Source organism: Ruditapes philippinarum, unplaced genomic scaffold, assembly GCF_026571515.1.
Source record: "Ruditapes philippinarum isolate M1 unplaced genomic scaffold, ASM2657151v2 ctg3994_1_1_1_1, whole genome shotgun sequence".
Lineage (NCBI taxonomy): Eukaryota > Metazoa > Mollusca > Bivalvia > Venerida > Veneridae > Ruditapes > Ruditapes philippinarum.
Window position 1 is genome coordinate 5,945 of NW_026865955.1, and position 20,232 is coordinate 26,176.

Consider the following 20,232-nt stretch of genomic DNA (forward strand, 5'->3'; position numbering starts at 1 on the left):
CTTTAAAAGGTACTCAAAACTTCCAGTAGCATGCAAGTTGTTTTTCATAATTAAGTAGTCACTAAGTTTTCTTTTACAAAATGTCATTCCATTAATTTACTTGTAATCTTATATATCAATGTGGGTTGAGCTGTCAGTCACTTGCAGAACAAATGGCAATTACTGTTATGTTATCCGTGAAAACAATTAAGTTGGACTGACCGCAGAGTATTGACAAAAATGTGTTAAAATCGGCGTAAAAACAAACCGTAATCAAATTTAGATAATAAGTTGATCACATTACATTTTGAAGTATTGTACTGGCAAAAAACGGATGACAAAAAGTTTCATCAGCCAAGATTCATTCATTGTCAAAACTATAAATATTGAGCTTTTAGCATCAAATGCTAGCTCCTTTTTTGCCAGCGACTTATAACAAAACTCTTGTGTAATTGGTTATTATCGGGCTAGGATAACACATCGATATAAAACGTTTAACACAAAGATATTTCCAAATTATTTCCCAAAAATGACATTGAACAAATTTGAGATATTTCTTCCCTCGACATTCAAGCCCCTTACAAAATATTCCTGTAGTGCAACAATAAAACCTAAAATTGTACTTAATTTAAAAAAAGTATTTCAAAAGAGATTCAAGATTCAAGTAATAATTAACCAGTGTTTTTACAATTATTGACTGTACTAAGGGTTATTTTTGCATATTTTGACCGCATTTTGGTAATTTATGTGGGTTGTAACTGCGACTCAATCATACCGAGTCTGCAATTTTCATGTAATTTTGTTTTAATTAATGCTTCCGAGGGATCACTTTTTTCCAGATTTTTAAACTTCACAACAGCAGGTGTCAAGTGCCATGTGGCAGCTGTAAAAAGTTGCCCCGTACTTCCTTCAGTGTTGTTATATTTTTCTGGTCCTTCGGGATCATTTGATGCTAGCACTATTAAGTGTTGAAAATTGAGAACCGCTCAGGCCGGTGCTAGGAGGCGTGTGGGATGTTGCATTATTTCATTATCTCTCATGTACAGACTCATACCAAGTCTGCAATTTTCATGTCATTTTGTTGTGATTAATGCTTCCGAGGGATCACTTTGTTTCAACATTTTTTTTGCATTGTGTTGGATACCCCCCTTCGTTCACTTCCCAATATTTTTACTTTTAGATAACTTTCAAACAATATTATGAACATTTTCTGGAGGCACGCTGCTTTAACAACCATAACACAAAGGCAGAAATCTGCATGAATACAATGTTTTATTATCTAACCTCGAGTATAACATCTTTTGAATATTACATATATTTCCTTTGCATTCGTTGTAAGAACCCTTTCTATATATCAATAAAAGTCTTATTACTAAAACTTTTGCAAATCTTGTCGATTCTGTCTTTTCTCTCGAGAAACGACATTTGCATTTTGATTGAATATTTCTGCAAGGCATTTGACAGAAGCAATTTTTGTGATAATGTGCGCAAAAACTAAACTACTAAATAGAAGAGAAAAAATGTTTTTGTTGTTTATGTATAGAAGAAAATCTGAAAACCAACTTATAATCATTTATTACTAAAATTGCTTTTTTTAACATTTCTGATTGTATCGGGTTAAAAATTCCGACAAGAAAAAAAACCAAAAACATTTAGATACCAATCTTATAATAAATGTGTAATTAACACATTTTACAAACTTTTTTTCTCATATAAATAAAATCATAACTGATACTTTAAAAAATATTAATATATACAGAAAGTCAAATGGCGACCTTAAACTGACTGATTTTTAAATATTTGTTACTTTAAAGGATGATATTATGCTTTCTCAACTGAATCGTAGAGTTTACAAGCTCAAAGTCATTATGAATATAACGTTAAGTCTAAATGGGGGTTTCAAATCGATGTAAATATAATTAAAGTTTTGACTGTTTATCATTTGAGGATAAACAGTAACATTGTAGATATTGAATACATATTAAGGATTTTACATTTTTCCATACTGGTAGTTTTTCAAGCAGTTATTATTCTCGTAGTGCAATTCTTAAAGAATATAGCATTTTGCGATATAATAAAGTGTTCGTTTGACTCTTTTGAAATACACATAACATATCGAACAAGCCTCTATTTGTTTAATTCATATTTAATAGAAACATATTATTTTAATTCGCATTTTAACTTATTCGTTTAAAGAACCCTTTAGAGATAATTTTTACTAAATTGGCAAGCACAAACAGAACAAAATAGCCATGATCAAATAGAAACATGCAAAATCTCAATTATTTCAAGGAATTCAATTTAAATATGAAAAATATTTAAATGCAATACAAAATGACAAGTTAAGGAAACGGCTGGCATGTTTCAGATTTGCTTCTCATTCTTGAAAAATTGAAACTGGGAGATATTTAGGTTTAATTAGAAATGACAGAACATGTAACATGTTATTTATTAACACAAAACATGGTGCAATCAGAATATCACTTCCTGTTATGTCAGAACTAAGACAAATCTGTATCCATAAGGTGTCTGTTCCTATATTGAATAAGTTTCATTACATAATGTCATATAAGAGTAAACAGAGATTGTTACAGATAATTAAATACTTGAACAAAGCTTTTGTTTTACAGTTTGATACCATGGAACAAAGATAAACATTAGACTTGATGATATATATGAGTATTACCACAATGACATGCAGATCTTTTTGTTTTATTTAAAACGAATACCAATGTGATGTTTGTATACGAGGTATGATTAAAAAGTTTTCAGCCCAATATACCCTAGGCACTACACTGATATTTACTCACGATACGTCGATACCGATACCTTTTTGAAGATTACTGACCGAGTTACACGCGGTTTCACACAGATTAAGTAGCATGAAACACACTTTGATCAGTAGAGGGATGTGTCATTTAGACCAAATGGAGAAATTTGAAATCAGAGCCGTCATTATGTACCTCTGTAAGAAAGCCTTAAAGGATAGCACTGTGATATTATTGGTTATGTATATATTGGTTTTATTTTAAATATGTAAAGTATATATTTCCTGTATAGCTAAGTAGGTAGAGCGCAGGACTGATCATCGCGATGTGGTTGGTTCGATACATGCCACTATCATTTTTAATAATTCTATTTTGTTTATATAATGTTTCATTTTCATTCATCTTCTTTCAAGAAAGTTCTGTTCATGTTCATTCTGGAATATTCTTTCTCTAAGTAGTTTAGAATTCTAGATTGTTCATTGATAGTTATATGATATGATGATGATGAATGTTTGTACTTCGAGGTGTGTGCTAATTTGTGATATTGTGTGATATTGATATAATGAGTGTGTGCTATTGTAATGCTAACATAGAAATTTTTAAGTTTTGATTCTGTAATTCTGTGTTTGACTTATTGGACGTTTTGTATATATTGTATTTATTCTGCTGTTGGACATTTATTAAATTTGAGTTGTGGACAATTGAATTTCGATCTGTGAGTTAAACTTGAGGACATTTGCTAAATTGTATCGTGGATAATTGCGAGTTAATTTTACTTTCATAGTTTTTAGCTCGACTATTTGAAGAATATGGGAGCTATTGTAGTCGCCCCGGCGTCGGCGTTGGCGTCAGCGACCGCGTCTGCGTTGGTTAAAGTTTTTTGTAAAGTCAAATATCTCAATTATTACTTGAGATATTCAATTGAAACTTACAATACTTATTTATAGTAACAAGGTACATCAGATTGACAAGTTGGATAACTCTGCCTACAATATTGACAGAATTATGCCCCTTTTTAATTTAGAAATTTTGGTTAAAATATGAAAAACAAGATCAATAAGGAAAGGCGGCGTTCAATGAACGCAACCCCCATATGACCCAGCAACAAGAACCAATGGCAAGGAGCCCAGGTGGACCCCAAACATAAAAAGGACAGGGCAACGACACGTTAATCAATAAATGATAAATAATTTGTAACTGATTAGGAATTAAAAGAAAATAATAATAGGCCCACAAAGGGAAAGGGGACAGGAGACCGGGGGAAGGGGGGGGGGTTAATCAAAGAAATAAAAACTAGAGGCAATGGGGAAATTACTTACCGTAGAAAAGTTTTTTGTAAAGTCAAATATCTCAATTATTGCTTGAGATATTCAATTGAAACTTACAATACTTATTTATAGTAACAAGGTACATCAGATTGACAAGTTGGATAACTCTGCCTACAATATTGAGAGAATAATGCCCCTTTTTAACTTAGAAATTTTGGTTAAAGTTTTTTGTAAAGTCAAATATCTCAATTATTGCTTGAGATAATCAATTGAAATTTAAAATACTTATTTATAGTAACAATGTACATCAGTTTGCAAAATTGCATAACTCTGTCTGCAATATTTGCAGAATTATTTACCCCTTTGAAACTTAGAAATTTTGATTAAAGGTTAACAGTCTTCAAAAATATTTACTTGAAACTTTACACATGCACTTAGGGTCATAATTGGAGGGTCATAATTGTATGTCACTGACCAAGTTCCATAACTCTATCTTGCATTAAGGCTGATTCATATCCCCTTTTCTACTTAGTCTCTTGGTTAATGTTTACATGCAAGTTTTACATATCCCAATAACTATTAAAGATATTTATTTAAAACTTCACATATGCATTTAGGGTCATAATTGTATGTCACTGACAAAGATCCATAATTCTATCTTGCATTTAGGCTGATTTTTCTCCCCTTTTTCAACTTAGAAATTCATGGTAAAGTTTTGCTTGTAAGCTGTTATCTCAATAACTACTGAAGGGTTTGTGCCTTTTTTTGGACAATGTTATGCATTCATAATAATAAAGTAGTGATTTACTTGATAAAACATCTTAATAACAAAATAGACAAACACAGAATCCCTAAAGAAAGCCCAACACGGCAAAATTGAAAATGTTGCAGGCTCGGTTTGATTGGGCCTGTTCATGGACGGTACTGGAAAGTGCAAGTACCTTTGTACCTTTTCTGTCAAATGTATGTATTCATAGGTAATTAGTATTATTATACTCAATAAAAAACCTTTGTGACATTACCTTCCGAATAGTCAAGCCAATACTGTATAATTAGACTCTCTCTAAGGCTTATAACATGAATTTATAAAACAAATTAGCCCTTTTGTGAATAGAATAGTCGAGCATGCTGTCCTACAGACAGCTCTTGTTGTATTATTGTAAATTATTGTTTTTCTTCAATTAAAAAATTGTAAAATTTATTGCTGCGTTATCTTCTCAGTTGTGTTTATCTCGTAACCGTGAAAAAATAGGCTGCTGAATTTAAGAGGGGCAAGGAGAGCATTGTAGATAATGAGCGGCCAGGGCCGCCAAAATAGGCCACCAACGACGAAACTGCCTAAGCTGTGCACGATCTGGTCATGTGCGACAGAAGGCGAGACCTGCGAAGCATTGTTAGGGAAGTGGGTATAAGCTTTGGTTCAGTTCAGGCAATTCTAACTGATGTCTATGGCAAGTCAAAGGTTTCCCCTAGATGGGTCCCCAGACAGTTGACTAGCGACAAGAAATTGACCAGGCTTGAAGTTTCAAGATACCTTTTGTCTCGCTAGGAGGATGAACCTGATTTTATCTACCGTATCTCAACTCGGGATGAAACATGGGTCCATCACTTCAATCCAGAATCCAAGAAAACACAGCATACAATGGAATCACCCTGGCTCACCTCCTCCAAAGAAATTCAAGAGGGTGCCATCAGCAAAGAAGATGATTGCTTCATTTTTTTTCGGATAATCAGGGAAAAATCATGATTGACTATCTTGACCAAGGTCGTACCATAAACGGTACGCACTATGCAGACGAATTGAGACGTCTGTGTCAAGAAATCGCGCGTAAAAGGTGGGGCAAACGGACACTCAAGGCGGTCAATGAGTTCTTTGAGGACCTAAATAGAGAGTGCTATTTTGAACGGTTTAACAAGTTCGAGCACAAGTGGGCAAAGTGCATTGATGTAGAGGGCGATTATATTGAAAAGCAAGATCATTAGTTGGGTTCTCTGACTACCGGAAGTACATCGGGCTAAGAACGTTTTGATCAATAATCAGTATGTTACTTGCAGTAATGTGTTTGCATTTAAAGTTCTATATTTATACTTGTTTGTATGTATTACCAATGACAAAATTTGCAAATATAGTTTGATACTAGTGTTGCATAATCTTATAACGTTTAGTATTATAAATATACTTAATTATCAAGATTAATTACAAACCAAAATTTGTCGAGCAAACAAAAAGTAACCTAAGTACTTATCATTGCAGTGTAATATACCTATAATTGTGAATTAATTAGATTTGAAACAAGAAATATGCCATAAAAAGCAAATGCAACAATATCTTTTAATGAACACTTGAAGTTTATATATATTCTATGCTCTATGTTCATTTAATATGAGTCTGATTCTATTTTTATATTGGGAACAGTGAATATGATACTTCACCCAATAAATATAGTTTTGAATTTGTTCTGTTTATTGTTATGTTTATGTTGTAATTTTGGCTTATGCATCAGCATTCAATTAATACAAGATTTTTTTTCCACATAAGCATACATGTAGTTAGCCTCCGTTTCATTTTACATGATTTTACAGTTTATTACCAAGCAAATATTGACAATATATGATAACATTCGGAACGCAAAATCATACTTTGACGACCGAAACAGGAAATCGGAAAAAATATATTACTAGAAAAGAGAAAATGCATTCGCTATAATTACACACACATAGGTGATTCAATTTTCTATTGGAATACCAAAATCTTACTTCTGATAGAAGAAAACAAATTATAAATGTTTTAAAAAGAAATCCCAATATAATAAGTATAGAAGTGAATGAGCATTGGAGCTTCCTATTATGTGCTATATAAAACATTGCTTGTTATTGTTTAGTGACTTAAGCATATTGTGTTGAATTTTGAAAATTATTTTATATAATCATCTATTTCGTTTTATATAAACATTGCATTCTTCAGTCGATAAAGGATACAAATTGTATAAATGCATATGTGATATTAATAATAATAATTAATGCAATATACAAACCTCGAATTATGTGTTTGTTATTTACCTTATATGTACATGTATTGTGTATTAAGGTTTCATTAAACTTATGTTTATCCAATTTAAATGAATCATTTTTATGAAAGTAATATATAGCTGCTGGTTTGGAATATGTGTTATATTCTGGTGTATTTATTGAATACTTGTTTCTTGCTATTATTATATTCACTTGGTATAGTGAATTCGTTTCAATCTCAATTATTGCTCATGCTATTAATTCATAAAATTGAACATCATTTTAATGTATGATAAAACATATTCATAAAAATATTTTACTTACCATAATTCAGTTTGATACAAGCACTATGATTGTACATTAAAACATATATTCATAACAATAAACATCTTTTTCTGCTTAAATGTGAGATAATATACATTAAATGACCCACATAAAGAAAAAAACCTACGGCCCCGTTAATGTTTAAGAAATCGTGCAAAATACTTCAATTGTTTTTTTTTCTTTCTCTTTTTTATTTACACCTCACAGGAAATTTGTGAAACAGTCGTACTTTTTCTCCATGCAAACTTATATTATCTAAATATTTTCCTAAAACATGGATACAAGCTAAGTATAAAATTAAGCTTTTTTATTTGTACTCGTATATATTATAGCATGTACATTTTCTATCTGAAACGTAAATTGTGAACCTAAGATAATAAAGACGTCTGTTTTGTTTTTTCATTTGAACTTATTGTAAATGTATTGTGATGATGCAAGAATGACATGCATGACTGTCCCAATGTTGTTTGATGATGTTTTAGTATCGTATTCCTTGCGACAAGACCAATATTTAGTCAGATTGCAGTACACAATCTGTAAAAAGGGTAAAACACACAAAAAATATAGTTAAAGTGAAGTAATTAAACATGATTTCATTAACAAAATGCATGAATCAAAACAAAATGTTTAAGATGATTTTGTGAGAACTTTTTATAGCAAAAGTATTTCAAATTCCTGAACGTTATTTATTATGCAAGCTAAGCACATACAAATTATAAAATTCAGCGAAAGCAAGATCTATACCAGGAAATATTTAAATACAATTATCTAAAATTATTCTGTTCAGCACACAAACAGTATGACAATATTCTAATAGACCGAGAGACATGTAAATCTTAGAACTAATTTGAAAATTTTTCGATATTTCTGTCCAGATATGTAAATTATATATCTTACTCAGTAAGGTCGATATTCTGGTAATGAAGCCGTTAGAAAGAAGCATGATGTACAAGAAATAAGTTAAATATGATATACTCGTGTCAGTTTCAAGTTACTTACAAAAATTAAAGTGCTTTATTATATCGTTATCATATATTATATGCTAATTATCGTCCATGACGAAGTAGTAGAGGTCACAGACTGACTTCAAACCACTTACCGCTATGGGTTTGAATCCCGACATGGACTTTGTATTATTTTATGTAAGGAAGCTATCCTGCTGGTCTTCAGAACGTCGGTGGTTTGACTCGAGTGTCCGAGGTCTTCCTCCACAAGAAAAGCTGGAAAGTCGCCATATGAATATACTGTGTTGATGCGAGGTAAAGCCCAACCAAAAATATTAATGAGTCTTACAAATTACAGTAACAATAGAATGATGTGGCCATTGTAAAAATTTCAACGACTTTATGTACTATCTAAATACAAATACAAAAATAATTTCCCATTTATCTCCATTTCATTGCATTGCATTTACTTGTATTTTAACACAGTGAACTATTTTAAGAGACTACAATATATAAGGTAATTAAAGTGTCTTGTTTAAATTTCCTGCAACTATATATCGAAATAGCTACTAACTTAAATACTTGTACGGAAAATGCGAGATTCGTATCACATCTAGGGTTATCAGTTATAAACATGAAGTATTGTGATACATGTAATATAAGTGGCAAGGAAAATGTGGCATACCTAAGATATTAAGTATAAAAGTAAGTATAATATCGCAAACAGAATACATTTTGTAAATCAAAAGAAATTTAAACCAAACTGCCATTCTAGTTATTGCTGATGAAAAACTGTTTGAATCCGGCAGGCTCTTATATCTTCTTAAATATTCCTTTAACTGAAATCATAAAACAAAATCGAAAAAGACACAGATGATAAAACAAAAGTTTTCTATCTTGCTACATTTTTTTCAAATACTTGTAATATTTTCGTATAGTCACACATAAATGTTCAAGGAATATTAAAGGCATATTGGTGGATGTCGTATTGTACATTTAATAGAAAATATCTGTCAAACCTAATGATGACGACTTTACCTGCTAGTTTAAAGACAGATTTATATGCTTGTTTCAATCATCTGCAGACAGCTGATAGATTGACGTTTGCATTCACATAATAGAATGTACGGAAATTGTATGAAAGTATTTTGAAAGTCGCACGCTATATTATTCCGGTCTTTGCTTTCTCTGTTGTTGTTTCTTTTTTTTTTTGGGCAATAAAAAGTAAAAAGATATGAATAACATAGAAAGACAACAATTTATCGTAGTATTTTTTGAGAAAATATGAAACATAATAGCTAGGTAACGAGATTAATAAAGGATGTGTACGTGACTTGTCTGTACACTAAGGCAGACTACACGCTGTAAACTTGGTTACTCTGGATACTTTAACAAATGGCAGTGTTGTTTAAAGGTAAAAAGTGCCGTTGTCACCAATGAAAATTTTTCATTGACAAGATAGAGCACGTAAGAATTAACCAATTTATTTACGATACATTTACTATGGTGAAGTTGGCTGTTACATATGTATGTGATACTAATATAACTGATAGTTTGCACGACATGAATTAGGACAAATGTCATTTAAATGAAATTTATTCTAAATTTCATTTTTAAAGAAGAACCTTTGATATGAAACAAAATCAGCTCAGGTATTACTATTTTTCTTCAAAGAAAATTTCTTCTTTGTTGTAGAATTGTTATGAAGACAGACTGACAGGCATACATACAGACAGATTATTTCGACAACAAAAGTTAGCTCCTAAATGGTTTTGATCGTTATAGATCAACAACGCTTATACATTGTATAACCTGTCCAATGCATTGAGCACTCGGCCACGACCCCGCATTGAAAAAGAGTCGTTGTTGTTTCTTAGTACATACGACATATGGATTACTTATAAAGTACTAAAACTGTTACCCTGTAAATAAAAGTACTTTAAAGGAGCCATAATGAAAAGTACATTTTATATTGCAACATGTTCTATGGCCATGAGATGTTTTCATCAGACGGTGAATTAATTATTTTCTGTGGTCACTCTTGTTTTGCTTTGTTTCATTTAACTACGAGCAATCCACAACATATCTCTGTAAGAAAAGCAATACTGAGTTTTGTTTATAGCTGTGCTGGTTAATTGGTTCTCGTACGATTCTAGCTTGAATTGAGGTAATATACTCTCCATTCTGACGAGTGTCTGAATAGGCTAGAATTGCTAAATAAATATTAAAACTGGTGATTTTGGTTAAAACCCAAGTATAGTCTACTTTTTTGTTACTCTTCCGTACCTTTTGGCATTATACATGTACATAAGGTTCATATTAGAAGATTTAATATTAAAGTTATAATAATTATTACTTTTCTTAAAGGTAAATGTCTTTAATATTTTACATGTTCTGTGCCATTAATGATGAATTTGTAGAATTTACAACTATTTTTCTACTGCAGTAGGGCTATTTAATGCATATTTTGACCAGTTTCTGGTAGGTTACGTGGGTTGAAAGTGGCATAGAAAATGTGTAAATTGCTTCCTTTGGTTACTTCACAATATTAAAAATTCAGAAACATTTTCAAAATTTTCATGAAAATTACCATGAATCTGAAGACGTGCTGCTTTAATAACACTAAATCTAATTACACATATGGTACCTGATACTTTTAAGTATTTTCAATCTGATTTTGGGTACTATAGATCTAAGCGGAAAATGGTGAAACACTTGTTTCCATGGGTTGGGTCGGGTAACATTTTTATACATATATCAAACATTTAGTACAATTGTGTGGATTGTTAGCTGAACTTTTTGTTTCTTCTGAACAATAATCTATATATTCTTAAGGACGATATTACACTATATCAACAGTTTCTTTATTTCTTGAAAAGATCACTGTTTATATTTAAGTTGAAGTTCAGAAATACGTATAAATAAGTCCAAAATCGTATACGGCAAATGTTGCATACAGGTACTAGCTTAAAATGTAGGGCACATGCAAAGTATTTCCTAAATACATGTAAACAGGCAATGTTTATTTATGTGCTTGAAACTAAAACTGTTTTATGAATTGTTATCTTATGCTGGTAAATTCTTTTAACTGCATGTATGTTTCTCAATGTAGGTAAATATGAACCTCAATAAAACACGCTACACCGAAGAAATTTCGTTTTAATTTCTAATTCTAGAACTGTTTTATTCAAAACAAGAGAATCAGAACTGAAATTCATAGGGCAGAATGGAAATATTGCATAGGATAAAAATGTTATGTCTAATGGATAGTGATAAAATTCCACAAAACTTCTCTTACAAAATAAAAAAAGTAATATCTTAATATATACAAAATCGAAAAGTCAAGATAGTTCAAATTTGCTCTTTTGTATAGAAATGCTATTAAGGCTAGATTAGGGGATTTTCGCGGGGAACTTTTGTGAAGATATCTTGCATACAAATGAGAAAAACACAGATTAATTGCTCCATTTATACAGTCAATTCAACATCGTTTGCGTAAAAAACAAATGTTAAGTTACTTTCTTTAGCTACTGATAATTAGATTATATTTAATTTACGTTAATTGAAGTTAAATCATTACAATCTGTGTCAATCAAAAAGAAATAATTGGATTTTAGTGACGTGACAACGGTATAGATTCCTATTCCTGCCTCCAGACAAACATTTTATCATTCTCATTTATCATTTGCATAATAAATGTTTTGTATTTTTGTGAAGATTTACTAAAAATATATGTTGACGAGACATTTTCTAACAATATTTCATTCACCATTAGTCTGCTAGCGCCAACTGACTCTACCCATGCGACTAGTGCAGTGAAAAATGTTTAGTTCAAAACGAAAGATGAAAATGTCTATTACATATTTAGCGTGGTAACTATTAAACATATATATAAGATAAAACATAAGGCATGTGATTGATTTTTAATTGAAATAAAACGTTTTGCACTGCATATTTCAAAGGGATAACTATCCTTTTAAAAACATATTTCATGTAAATGAGATTTAAGGAGAAATTTTCACATAGTTCAGAACTAATAAAACTAAGCTTGAGGTTTCTTTTTCAATTTAACAAAGACAGAATCTAGAACAAAGACGCGTTTTAAAACAAACAACTCATACGATTCAGTATACAACACTTAAATAATGCTTAATTTTGTTAATTGAGAGACGATTTACATACTCATATAATTATGTATATATTATCTGCAAATAATATCCATTGTTCGGTACAAACCCGCAGCATTAAAATACCGTCATTCGAAAAAAATGAAATTTTAAAACGTTAATGTGATATTACACAACCAGTTTATTTAAGTTACATTTCTGTCAGATAGAATCAAATTAAAAAAAAACAATTAATTATTATCATAATAAAACGCATGGTTTATTGCATCTTATCTTAACGGATCTTAAAACTTTTGTGGACGCGGTCTTTCTAGAAAATGCACATTTATTTCGCGTTTGAGAACGTGATGTACTAAGTGACATTTGGAATACAATTATACAGCCAATTTAGTCATAAACTATTTTCCAGATGTCACCCAATAATTAATTTCTAATTTGTCTGAAAAGTGCTTCAATAGTCAATACATCTTTTTAACGCAGACAATTATATTTTTATATTAAACAAAAGAAGAAAAAATATTTCCAGTAAGATCATTACGATACCAGAATAATTTACATAAATATGTGTTTTAGTACTTTAGATGTCTATAATATCAATAAATGCCAGACTCGGTTAGACGTGGTGAGTACTCCCATAAATCACGACATGTTGACACATATAAATTATTAGTAATGGAACAAATGAAATACCATAACATGTATAGCCTAAAGATAATAATAAAAAAAGGATAATAAGTTTGCGTGATGCTTAACCACTTTAACGGTTTTTTTTCCGACGTATCATGAGAGAAAAACAGAGTTGTAATAAAACCTAATTATCAGTCAGAAGATGTTTTTCAAAAGAAAATTTACTTTCGTTAACAATATTTCCAGTACACATTGCCGATTTGCGAACGTCCCACACCTGTGTTTATTTTATTTTTCCATCTTCATCTTGTCAATAATCTTAATTTTGTTCTGTCAATCTGTTATCAATAGATAGCACTATCTTGCGAAAACACTTGTAGCTCATCACATTCGCAGTTTTTTTCAAGTATGGCAATCATGGGTGTATGGACACTTCAACTTCTGTTGAACAGTCATGTTTGGCAATAACTAACAAACAACTGGTCCAAAGGTAAAAGTTAACAAATACATATCTTCCATTTGTCATTATTTTGAAATGTGGAAATTACCTCATAGCTGTGAACAAAATTTTAATATTTTCGGCGACCTACAAAATAATTCATTCGGGTATGATTTCTATTGACTTATATTCATGTAAAAACAGTCTAATAGTATGCATAAAATAAATGTAAATGGAGCGTCATGTCTTACATTTAATAACACTGTAAATGTGTTGTGTTAGTCTACTGAAAGGGTGAATGACTCTCCAAAGCCCCGGAAACAATACGTTATCTTCTGGTTTTTTTTTATGCAAAACATACGCTGAACTCGTATTTACAATTTTCACTGTCAAATGATGAAAAATCTCTGAATCTTTCAACAACGATTCCTATACCTAGTGACATTTTTTATCTGTGTGGGGTAGAAAATTAATATAGAAGATTGAAGTTAAGATTTCTGTTCCTTGATATCGGCATAAACAAGTTTACGTAATTGTTGTAAAAATAATGTTTATGATTGACAGCTAAATGTAATTCGACATCTATTGTATTGTCATTCACTTCATTAGACAATATCACCTTCTACAACCTCAATCAGAGATTTTTTATGATATTAACCAAACTTCTAAATTATACAATGTATTCTCCCTCATTCATTTTGCCTTATTTTTTGCCTGAATGTAATTTAAATTTACAAAACCAGCTAATTAATATAACCTGTCAATATTTTTACACTGTGCATCATTATAGTTAAAGCCTTTTTGAAAATTGAGACTGTTCAGAAGCCGGTCCGATCGCCACTGAAAATATCCCTTCTCAATTTTGACCGATGGCCATCAAAATCAGTGGCTTCCTGTTAAATTTAAAGAGAACAGAATATAAAAATTTTCATTGGTCATTTTAAAATTACAAATTGAAATCTGGAAATCAAATTGGCCATTATAAAATAAAATGTATAGGGTACTTACAGACAATATCAAATAAAAAGGATAGTTCTAAAATTAAATGTACATGATAGTTCGTTAACTTTCCAGTTAAATCCCTAAAATATTCAATTTCGCTTTAAACGTAAATTTTGAAACCCGATATTTACAGAACACATACATATTTCTCACGATTCGTTACGCAATTGTTTGTATGTCAAATAAATAAATAAATTATGTATTGAAAACTTAAAAAAAACATATACAAGTTAACCTGGTTTACTTCGGCCAAGTATCTTTTTAAAGATACTTTTTGCAAATTCGTCAGCATATGTCAGCCCTTAAACCACCATTTTTTTATTTGTATTAATATGTTCATTTCTGATGAAAGTAAATAAGAACGTAAATGAACCAAGTAAATATAATAAATGATACATCAGCAAGGAATTACTTTCTTACTTTTCTATGACATATTCAAGTACGTCTAGAAATCCTAGCCTGGTTGGTTTTTCAAGAATTTGTATATTGCATATTGGGTTTCAATTATTTTTGTGAATACAATCTTTAAATGCAAAATGTTTGCGTTTGATTTTTTTACGCATTATTCAATCCAATTTTACTCGTGGTAGAATAAATATGTGCCCACTAAAATCTTTCAATCTATCTTAATATTATACTCTCCGGAGAAAGGGGAAAATGCATAAAATATTTGATAAAAGCTTTTAATAAGGCAAGTTTATTTACACATTGCAACCCATTTTAGAAGAAAAAACAAAGTTGTTGTCATCGTAGGGGCCGCGTTAGTAATCCTTGCTGATACGGTTTTCGTTTTCGTCGCTTATTTTCAGCTCAAATTGTCAGGGTCTAAGGTACCCCTTATAGCAAAATAAAAGCTGGTTATCTAAACAAAGTGCATTGGCTTTTCTTACTGTGTATGTAAATGTACCTTGGTGAGTCCTATCTACTACACCCATGTACTGGCCAAAGATCATGGTCACACATACCTATAATAACAAAGTAATATACTGCCAATTCAAACAAAGTACCTTGACTTAAAAAAAAAAACTTTAATTTTGTATGCCAATACACTTTTATGATTTCTACCATCCACTCCCATTTACAGGTCTTAGATCAAGGTTACTGGGACCTATAATGAAAGAATGCTTGCTATTAAAGCAAAATACATTTACTTAGAATCTGTTACTTAATTTTGTAGATATATTTTTTCTCATTTCGAGACTAAAATGTTAAGGTTATAAGGACCTGTAACAACACAACATTAATCTGGTCATTTAATCAAATTGTATTATTATAGGCAATTGACAAATTGTATGTATATGAACCCTGATATACTCTTTTTATAACAGCTATTTTCAGAGGTCACTGGTTTTATTTACTAGGCCCTGACATATCAGAATATAATATTGGCCAAAAAAGAAAAAAACGCATTGACAGAGAATCTTGAATTATGTCTGATGAGGTCTTACCGCCATACTCATTTCAAGTCAAACGTTCAAAGGTCAAGGTCATAATGAACATTATGTTTTTCTTGTTGTTATGTTTTGAATCAATATGTTTTGATGAGGTATGCCTGCAATTGTCATTTCTGGATCGAAAATTCAAAAGTCAAAGTCTACTGAACTCTCCCTAGATTATTTTTTTTTGGCAATGTATAGTTTACTAGCACGCAATAGCTGTTGTTAACTATATGTGTACCGCATGTAGATCTAAATCTAAAATTGGACTCGATTATTCCGAGATTTGTCTGTTTTGGACATAACTTAAATGGCGGGGTAGTAATTATATTTTTAAGGCAGGTTTATATTTTATCCTAAATATTTTCAATATCAAAGTTTGGTACGTCACCATTAGTTTGTTTAAGGTCGTTGACTTCAAGCCACGTGCCCCTCACCGCTGTAGGTTCGAATCCCGACAGGGACTTTGGATTCTTTCATGTGAGGAAGCTATCCAGCTAGCTTACGGAACGTCGGTGGTTCTACTCAGGTGCCCGTTCGTGCCTGATATAATGCACGGAAGGGAACCTGAGGTCTTCCTCCACCAGTAAAACTGGAACGTCGCGATATGACCTATACGATGCCGATGTGAAGTAAAACCCAAAACAAACAAAAACAAACAAACTAATGGTGACCTATCAACCTTTGGTATTTGAAAATGTTTAGGATAAAATATAAACCTTTAGAACAGTCAATCTACGTAAAATGTCACTTCAGTCCAATCTGACAAAGAGATTTTGTATTTCTATGTCCAGAACGTTTAAGTGTTGAGAATTGAGTACCGCTCGAGACGGTGCTAGGGGGCGTGACTGATGTTGCACATTTTCATTATCCCTAACTTACAGACATAATCAAACCGAGTCTTCAATTTTCATGTAATCTTGTGTTTGAATGCTTCCGAGGGATCACTTTTTTTCCACATGTTTCGCTAAAGACATAATATTAAATGATCTGGAGTGCTCGTGGTTTAATCTTACAATGCTAACTTCTGTAAAGTACACAAATCTTATTAATAAACGAAACCATTACTTCCTACGTAAAAGCTATTATAAAATGTTTTGCTACAGCTATGTTTATATGTGCGATAAAATTATTTACTATTTTGTACTTCGATTTGTCATAGGGCGTATTTTGTTCTTATAATTTATTGTAAAATAAACCAGACTATTCCTTTATTGTTAACATAAAGATAATGATGGTCTTGTATCGTTCATCAGAAACTGCAAGACCAGTTTGTAAATTTATCTCATTAAAAATAACGGTCAAAACGACCCCTTCACTCTTTTCCTATTTGAAAAATCAAAATTTTTAGGGAAATCTTGAAAACTTGTCACCTAAAAAGGATCATATCTGTTATTTTAAACTTCTGACAATCATATTAATCCGAGATAATTTTCGATTATTTATTTTTATGCATTTAACAAAAATGATCTTTTTTGTATCTCTTTTCTGTTTGTTTTAAATTCGACATCATTGATAATTATGCGACAATATTTAACGATCCTGGAACTTTTTTTTCATGATTTAAGGGTTTCTGTTTTTTCTCTATTTTATATCATACATCTGGTGCTCAAATGAAGATTTATCAATATTGTAAGTTCAAAAAAGCATTATTGAAAGATATAACCGAATGCACATTTTATGTTATTAAAAGGAGGTAATTTAAAATTAATTGTCGATAAAATCTAAGCCAAATGTTTCAAAAATAAATGAATCCATAGATTTTAATGATTATTTATATTGCGAACATTTACATTTTCATTTTTAATGTTAATTTACATTAACATTTACAGTACATATTATGTTTGGAAATATTTTAGAAAAATCAGTATATACATAATATACATATATAAAATTTCACTTTAGTGTTGTAACATCTTTAATTACAACATACAGAATATTTAAACGATAAATCAAACTTCACCCGTTCTCCCTTTAATTTCCGTATCGGCCCATTTAGTTCTTATTACTTATTCGTTATTACATAATGTGCGTGTATTTGAATTCGCGGAAGCAAATCTTCGCGGAAAGATCCATTTTGGCGCTCTAAACAAATATTTATGCTATTTTGAATATCCCTCACCTCTTTCACCACCCTTGTGTCCTCTTACCATTTACTCTTGCCTGCCGGGTGCCCTGCTTGTGTGACTGGATTGTTTCCTGTGAACGTCGTCTCGCCTTGTTGATCTTTATTCTATTTTTTTTTAGCTTACCTAAATATTTTTATTACATACAGAAAGGATGATTAGTCTACAGGCTCTAGTTATCTTGGTATATTGTCATTCAGGGATCATTTCTGCGGAATAATAATAAAATCTTACTTTGAAAGTTGTTTTTATCTTTTAGTCACCACTGGAATAAGAGTTATGCATGGAATGAAATCTGTTGAATAGCATAGCCTGGGGGACATTCCAACTTTCGTGTGAAGCTTAAATGTGATTGAAATGAAGTGGTAAAGATGTTTTGTTAAAAAGAAAATGTGAATGAGTGATCACCAGAGGTCAAATTTAGCGTATTGTGCTTTAAGCACTTTTGTACGACTGAGATGATAATTGATAAGACAAAGGTTACACTCTAATGCACTTTAAGAAAAGATTTACTCGTAAGACTAACCTTTGATTTATTATTACCGGTAAGACTAACCATAGAGTAAAACAGAATCTGTAAATTAAGCAAAGTTTCATATTTGTCAATGTAATATATATAAGAGATTTATAAGAGATAGGTTTCGCATCCACTTTTATTAGATTTTATATAAAATATACCATCGAAAACATTTGTGCTTATTACTAAACTGTATTAAATACTAGGTATAGAAAGACAAGACAGCTGCGTTTGACAAAAAATCAAAACTTGGGTAAACTAAAATGTTTGTTTATAAAGATGTGTTTAAGTTCATTAACAGTACCTGGAGATATCGAAATAATATTCAATTTCTAGAGAATAAATCACAGACACACATTCTTTTCGTAATGACGCAATTTCGATTCACTTATAGAATCCCTTTTTAAAGTACATATATATTTCAATACGCATACGCGTGTATATAACACAAATAAAATGGATTATAATAACAAAATCTTTAAAATAAATTGTGTTATAAATTTATTTAATATATAAGTTTTATCACATAGTTCAGTGGTCAAAAATTGAAACCTTATCGACAAAACAGAAAATGCTGCAGGCTTTGTTTTATTGAAAGCGTTTTTGTTTGGTTTGGTTTGATGGCGCACCAAACCTACTAAGGCCATATGGCGCCGGAAAAGAAAAGACCGAGTGTTACATAAGGCAAACTCAACTTCACTTGATGGATACAAGAGATGCATTAAACCCATTTTGCCGCCTCTTACGATCATGCAGGGATAACCATCAGCTGCAGTTCTTATGCCTAAACCCAAAAAGACAACGCATCAGCCACAAGAGAATTAATCAACATTTAAATAACCTTAGTAATATATACTGATGACACATATATTGTCAAACATGTTAAGCACAATTTAGGAATTAATTTTGAATAACACCAAAGATAGTAAATATTTCCTTTTATTTGACATAAATATGAACAGTAGTTTGAACCTATACAAATAATTGCCAGCCCTTAATTGCATTAGCTAAACCTCTCAGTATTGCTTTATACTCGAAAGTATCACTGATATAATATCACTCTGTATACGTTCGATTTGCAGCTCACTAAAGACACTCACGTTACGTCAGACAATGAGTGATAGTGAAACATTAGACCGATGCGCAGGAGAGTACGCTCTATCGAAAAGCCTTGATACACGCACTTGCAGTTGTAATTTATGGGTTTTTACATTGTGAACTGTCGTCAAAGCAGAAATAAGAGAAGAAAATGTGAAAATCATTATTGCATGTTTAACAGACATACCAAAGGTTAACATAATTGAATAACAGTATATATATTCAGTTTTAGGTGGAATTTCATTAGTCGGGTAGTAAATTTTGTCCGGTAAACAAAAATTAATATTTGTTTTATATGCATTTTATATGTATTCATTTATTTTCTAATTAACTTCATGGCCAAAAAGTATCTGTATATGTCTATTCTTCAATGTGTCTTCCTTTCACAGCATAATGACTGCCTGTCACAGCATAATGACTGCCTTTCACAGCATAATGACTGCCTTTCACAGCAAAATGACTGCCTTTCACAGCATAATGACTGCCTTTCACAGCATAATGACTGCCTTGTCACAGCATAATGACTACCTTTCACAGCATAATGACTGCCTTTCACAGCATAATGACT